Source organism: Octopus bimaculoides, chromosome 4 (assembly GCF_001194135.2).
Source record: "Octopus bimaculoides isolate UCB-OBI-ISO-001 chromosome 4, ASM119413v2, whole genome shotgun sequence".
In the NCBI taxonomy this organism is placed as follows: Eukaryota; Metazoa; Mollusca; class Cephalopoda; order Octopoda; family Octopodidae; genus Octopus; species Octopus bimaculoides.
In genome coordinates this window covers 15,216,896-15,224,642 of record NC_068984.1, presented here as the reverse complement: position 1 = coordinate 15,224,642, position 7,747 = coordinate 15,216,896, and positions in this window count along the sequence as shown.

The following is a 7,747-nucleotide window of genomic DNA, read 5'->3' as shown; positions in this document are numbered from 1 at the left end:
ATAGTTGTGAAGCATCAAATCATTTTATTCAACTAAGACATCCATTCAGTGTTTGAAGCACATGTCTTAACAAACCCATTTTTATTCTGAATGGCTGGCTGCCAGCCTTCACAAAGCATCTACTATAATAATACTCTTTAGTTTTTCTCTGTCACAACATATGAATGAGAAAGGAAGGGGTGATGGCAAACTGGTAGTGGGAACATTTCAACCCTGGGTATTTTTGAGTGTATGTAAAAGGAAGGTATGTGAATGTTTGTGTGTATGTGCAATGGAAGTTGGATGGTGAACATTCAATGCTGAAAAGAAAAATCAAACAGTGTTTCAACTCTGTGTGAGTATATGTGTGTGCGTGTACAAGAGAAGTTATGTGAATGTTTGTATGTGTGAACCAGCATTCTTTCAGTAACAAATAATGATTGATGTCTCATCTCAAAGGACAATCACTAGATAACATTGACAAGTGTATCAATTTGATTTACCATCCATATTTATATATATAAAATACTACAATTAGCCATCATTTTTGACGGTACGGGGCCAGCTAGTAACACCATAATACAGCTGGACCAGATATAACACTAATGATTTTATAGCAGTAAAGTAAGTCCCCTGGATATTACTGTCTCAAGTGCTTTCACTCATAAAGACAGTTACTCAATGTCCATGGCATACAAGCAACCAAGATCACATTACTCCTGAATGGGATGCCAGTCTATTGCACAGTTATACAATACATCAATTGTCTGGGTTCTAGACAAATCTTTTGCAGGAAATAGCATACCAATCAAATTGGAGACCATGTACCATCTTTAGACGAAGGCCTTGTTGATCAAGTTCTGATATTTGCTTTTTTTTAGCTGGTAGGAATTGTTAAGTCAGTCCTTCCAGAGCCCTGTAAGTTTCAACTGCAACGAATATTTTTACACTCCTGGAGAGAAGGAACATGTCTAGTTGGAATGATATTACTGCTACTTCCTCTGGGAAGACGAATCTGCTCTTCAGGTCCTAACAATCGATTATTTGAAAAAGCATTTCTATATTTTCCCATAATCTTGGATTTTATTAAAAAGACAGTTTTTTTACAAGTCTTAAATAATGTCCCTCAGACTTTTTTGTTTGACCATAAAAAGAAAGGAGTCAAGCAGTGTAAATTTATGAAACACCTTTCAGTTATATAATCCACTGTTTAGTGGTGTACTGCACCCCGTCTCCATGTTTTTTTGTTTTTTTAACACAAAGCAGAGTGATCCGTTTAGAGTGAAGTACCTTACCCAATGACAGTGATAGGATGTCAATTATTGACGTTTTGGATAGATGCGTGGCTTCTGTTGTAAAAACGTGTTTGCCACGAATGATTTCTACTGGAGCAATAATCAAACTTATAGCAGCGACTCCATCTAAGAATATCTGAAGAAGGAATTGTATTCCGAAATATCATCGGACTATTCAAAACTTTTTATTCTTTACAAACAATACACAATGCTTCAAGCGAACTACAATACTCTCCTAAAGTTTAAAGTGTTTTAAATCTATTGATGTAAGTGGAGTTATTTAAAAACAAATTGAAAACATTTAAGAAATGCCAGTTGGTACAATCAATCTCTATATTAAGTCAATACTTTTTTTTTCTACTCTAGGCTCAAGGTCCAAAATTTTGTGGGAGGCAGTCGATTAGATCGACTCCAGTATGCAACTGGTACTTAATTTATCGACCCCGAAAGGATGAAAGACTAAGGCGACCTCGGCAGTATATTAAGTCAATACTGACAAATTATATACTGTAGAATATTTAAAAATGAATGAATATAGCATAAATCTATTAATGTTCGTGGAATGGCCCACAAGGTTGTTTAGCATCAGGAACGACAGGCTTCTGCACTGTATCTGTCACTCAAAGTTTTGGTCGATATGAATCTATCGTAGAAAGTGATAGAATGGGATTTGAAAAAAATTCGACTGCTATTTCTGGTAGATCAAACGACTACATTGAGGCTCTCTCGTTGCTTCATCATATAAAATTATCTTTACATGATACAACCCTAGGTTCCATTTAATTTTAACTTTATCAGTAGATAATTTACCAATAAGTTTTAATTACACTCTAAAATACGACCTAACGAAAAAAAAAAATTTTTAGAACTTCATCTTAATGCATTTTACTTATAAGAACGGATTTAATCAAAAAGAAACACGTAAAAAGTAAATGTATCTGTAATGAATGGTTGTAGGTGTACATCCATACACACATACACGTACATAAACATACACCCAATATATTTATATTAATACAAAAAAGTAAGACGAGATGAATACTAAATATTTTATATATTTACGATTTCAAGCTGTAATTAACAGAATTCTATCGATGGTGACAAGTGAAGAAACAGTTCGTATATTTTGTCCCAAAATCATTAGAAACACATCTTGGAAACGATAACATAAAGTCAAGGTGAATAAGGTTCATTTGGTATTGCTCCACTCTTTCATCTTCACAATCACTTTGAACATTGTTGCATATTCAGTAGTGAGGACCATCTGTTAGTAAAATCTTCTAAGGGAGTTCTCTTGGTTATACAGAAGACAGGGAATTTACTGCTTCTAAAACCTCGCCCGATGTGAATCCAGTGAGGGGTAAACTCGATTCTCTGCCGTAGTCAAAACGTGCGAATATCTTCGGTTGGATGCCATTACATTCCCGAATAAGAATAGGAAGATGGGGATTCTGCTGCTTAATAGCTACATAGTGTTGTTCTATAAAATCCCGTACACCTTTACTCGAGCTGCATCTCTGGCATAGATGTACTCTCAGTTCTTTTAAATGTTGTCCGAAGCGCACAGCCTTGGAAGCAGCCATTTTGACCTTCGCTTAAGCAGGAGTTCTCTACCTTGGTTTCCAAAGCAGTTCCATTATTATCTCCCCTCTTATATTTCCATTATCTTTTCCTCTTGATGTACAAAAATAAAAATTACACGCATATATTTTTAAACATTATGTGTAAATGTGTTTATATATCTTGATAAATGTCTTCAAATCCCGCCAAGGCCAACTCTGATATTCATCCTTATAGTATCGATGAAATAAAAAATATAATGATGAACTTGTATATAGTGCTCAGCATGGAAAGCGGACGGTAAATGATGATGATGATGATGATATTATCATCATCATCATCATTATCATTTAACATCCATGTTCCATGCTAATATGGTTTTTATGGCTGGATGCCCTTCCTAATGCCCACTGGTTTAATGGAAGTGTGTTCTGGATGCTTCTTTCATGCCACCAGCACTAATGAGGGCTGCCATGCAGTTCACAAGACCATGAAGCCCAAGGGAGCAACTTTGTGTTAGAAGAAGAGTAGTAAAGGATGGGTAAAAGTATGAGAGAAGGGGCCAGAGCAGAATGAGTTCCTTGCTGCAGGGGAACTACATGACTACTGACATTTTAGAAGAGAGGGTGGGAGTGATGGGGGTGGAGCTAAAGCACAATCAAAAAAGGATTTTGGTGATGAGATGTCAGGGAGGACTGTCAAGCTATGAGACAGGAAGAAATGAGTAGAGCAGAGGGCCCTGAAGAGTGAAGTGAGAAGTAAGGGGTGAATGACAGTGTGGAGCAGCAGAACAATAATGATGAAAGTGTAGAGATGAGAAAGACAAAAGAGAGATGATGTTGGATAGGTTGCAGGTGTAGGTGGGGAAGAGAGAGGTAGGGTAGGCATAGCATGTAAGGAGAATGAGAGATGTATGGTGGTGGTGGTCTTGGTGGTGGTGGTGGTGGTGGGAAGAGATAATTAAGTGGCATGATGGGGATGGGGGTTCAATAAAACTGTGGGTGGAGAGAACAGTATTAATGGATGAACAGTGGATAAGTGAAGTGGTTCTGGGTAGTATGAAAAGTAAGTGTTATCAAAGAGGGGCTGTGGTTAGGGAGATGGTGGGTGGTGAGGGTGTCTTAAGGAGTAAGGACTTTGGGCAAAGGGCCCATTTGTACATCATCATCATCATACTGGCATGGATTAGACACAATGCTACTAAAATCCAGTTTCACTGAGATGAGTAAACCTCCATGTAAACTGCATATTACCAGTCATCCTGGTTCTTTGTCATCACCTCTTATTTCTTTACTGCCCACAAAAGGCTACACACAGAAGGGACAAACAAGGGCAGACAAATGGATTAAGTCGATTATATCGACCCCAGTGTGTAACTAGTACTTAATTCATCGACCCCCGAAAAGATGAAAGGCAAAGTCGGCCTTGGCGGAATTTGAACTCAGAACGTGAGACTGAGGGTCCAGAGACCAGTCTTCATCCCTTTTGTTCATATCTTCCTGGATCTCTCTCTTCCACAGGCTCCATCTATATTAAGTGATTGGCACTTCTTTATACACCTGCCCTCATCCATACATATCCCATGTCCTTATCAGCACAGTCTTCTTTCTTGCACACTATTTCTCTTATGCCCAGCTTTTTCTCTCAGCTCATTTGTACTTTGTCTTTCATGCACTCTTACACATTCAACAGTCAACAGATGAATCCAGTCAGACATTATCATTGTCGACATTATTATTTTAATGTCCACTGTTCTAATGTGGCACATTAAAAAATCATTCAAGCGGGGTTGTTGCCAGTGCCGCTGGACTGGCTCCTGTGAAGGTGGCACGTAAAAAACACCATTTTGAGCATGGCCGTTGCCAGTACCGCATGACTGGCCCTCGTGCCGGTGGCACGTAAAAGCACCCACTACACTCTCGGAGTGGTTGGAGTTAGGAAGGGCATCCAGTTGTAGAAACTCTGCTAGATCAGATTGGAGCCTGGTGTAGCCATCTGGTTTGCCAGTCCACAGTCAAATCGTCCAACCCATGCTAGCATGGAAAGCGGACGTTAAACGATGATGATTATGATGTTCCATATATGTGTGGGTCTGATGGAATTCATTGAGGCTAGATTTCTCTGACTGGATGCCCTTCCTGTCATCACTCCTCACCTGTTTCCAAGTAAGGTAATATTTCCTTATGGCTGGGTATGCTTTGGCAGAATATTGGAACTGAAGGACACTGCTTGTATGATGGTGATGCTCGTTTACAACCATCACATGTCAGGCAAAGAGACACAAATGCATGCACACAGACATCCATGCATGTGTGTGTGTGTGTGTGCGCACGCACGCATGTGTGTGCATGAGTGTGTGTTTATGTGTGAGTGTGTGTATGTGTGTGTGTTGTGTGTGTGTATGTGTGTGTGCATGTGTGTGTGTGTGTGTGTGTGTGTGTGTGTGTGTGTACATGCATCAGCTGCTTATGGACAAACTTTGGGCATAACAAAACTGCAAAAAAAGAAACCAGCACACAGATTAGGATACTGGAATATACAGGTTATCTGAAAATCAGTGATGCACGAGGAACAGGAATAATTAGCAACAAACTGCTTAAGTCTCAAGTGGACATCACAGCACAAGAACTGCATCACACAAAATCAGGAACTCTATGCAAGAGGAACTATAGATTTTTCTGGCAGGGAAAATGCTTAGATGAGACCAGACAGCATAGTTCTGATTATGCTGTAAGAAACTCACTGTTAAAGATAGTGGGGCCCGGTGAGAAATGGAATGAGAGGATTTCTTCTCTTTGACTCCTTACATCCAATGGGCCTGTCAACATTTTCCCTATTTCTACCTTGACCTTTCACACAATACAAAATCATCATCATCAGCGTTTAATGTCCGCTTTCCATGCTAGCATGGGTTGGACGATTTGACTGAGGACTGGCGAACCAGATGGCTACGCCAGGCTCCAATCTGATTTGGCAGAGTTTCTACAGCTGGATGCCCTTCCTAATGCCAACCACTCCGAGAGTGTAGCGGGTGCTTTTACATGCCACTGGCACAAGGGCCAGTCAGGCGGTACTGGCAACGGCCATGCTCAAAATGGTCTTTTTTGCGTGCCACCTGCACAGGAGCCAGTCCAGCGGCACTGGCAACGACATCGCTCAAATATTTTTTTCCACATGCAACCGGCACAAGTGCCAGTAAGGTGACGCTGTTAATGATCATGCTTAAATGGTGCTATTTACGTGCCACTGGCATGGAAGCCAGACAGCTGCTCTGGCAATGGTCACGCTCGGACGGTGCTGTTAGCGCTCCACTGGTACAGGTGCCAGTCATCGAATTTGGCTCAATTATGATTTCGATTTCACTTGCCCCAACAGGCCTTTGCAAGCAGAGTTTAGTGTCCAATGGAGGAAAGGTTGGCATGGGTGCCAGTCGTCGAATTTGGTTCGATTTCGATTTCACTTGCCTCAACAGGTCTTCGCAAAAGATAAATTATGTGACCAGCCCTCAAGAAAAATCCAGGAGTTTCCAAACCAGAAACAACTACTGCTGTTTGTTGACAACTGCAACATCAGAGTGGGTGCTGACTAAAACTCCTGGCCCAGCTTCCGAGGGCAACATATGACTACCAGCATAAATGACGATGGACAGTAATTACTTGAGTTTTGTACACTTTGTAATCTATGTCACCAGTACTTACTTCCAAAATGAAACCCAGCACATAATGTCTTGGAGACATCCCAACGCCATACAATGACACCAACTAGACTTGATTATTACAAGACGCTGTTACTTGAAGAATGTATTCATGATTCAATCCTTCCAGAGTGCCAACTGCAACACAGAACATTCTTTAGTTTGCTGAAAGATCAGACTCCGACCAAAGAAGATACTCCATATAAAAATCATCCAACAAGCAGATCATTGATGTGGCTATGACACAACATTGAAATAAAACACCTTTTTGAGCGTGACTGTTGCCAGTACTGTGTGACTGCCCCTCGTGCCAGTGGCACGTAAAAGCATCCACTACACTCCCGGAGTGGTTGACGTTAGGAAGGGCATCCAGCTGTAGAAACTCTGCCAGATCAGATTGGAACCTGGTGCAGCCTTCTGGTTCACCAGTCCTCAGTCAAATCATCCAACCCATGCTAGTATGGAAAGTGGATGTTAAACGATGATGATATATATATAAACATATACACACACATACATACATACATATATATATATATATATACATATATATGACGGGCTAATTTCAGTTTCCGTCTACCAAATCCATTCACAAGGCTTTGGTCGGCCCGGGGCAATAGTAGAAGACACTTGCCCAAGGTGCCACACAGTAGGACTGAACCCAGAACCATGTGGTTAGTAAGCAAGTTACTTACCACACAGCCATCTCTATAACTTAGCAGTTTGGCAAAAGAGGACCAAAAGAATAAATTACAGACTTAAAGAAACAGAAAATTGGAGGCCAATTGTTTAACTAGAACTCTTCAAGATGGCGCCATGGTATTGGCTGCAGTCCAATAACTAAAACAAATAAAAGATAAAAGATGATATTATCACAGTGGTTGAGGCTTTTTATTTTCATTGTAATAAACTTGTTCCAGAGTAAATATTAAAATATATAGAAAATGTTAAATATTTTGGCTCAGGATGTCAGTTTTCTTAAAATCAAATTATTATTTCATTTAAACACTGTTTACAAGATTATTTTCAGGAACATAATTCTTGCATGCATTCAAATCTTGTAGCATGTGTATATGTGTGTTAGTGTACATATGTGTGTGTGTGTGCATGTGTATACATATCTATCTATCTATCTATCTATCTATCTATCTATCTATCTATCTATCTATCTATCTATCTATCTATATATCTATCTATCTCTCTTTCTCTCTCTCTCTCT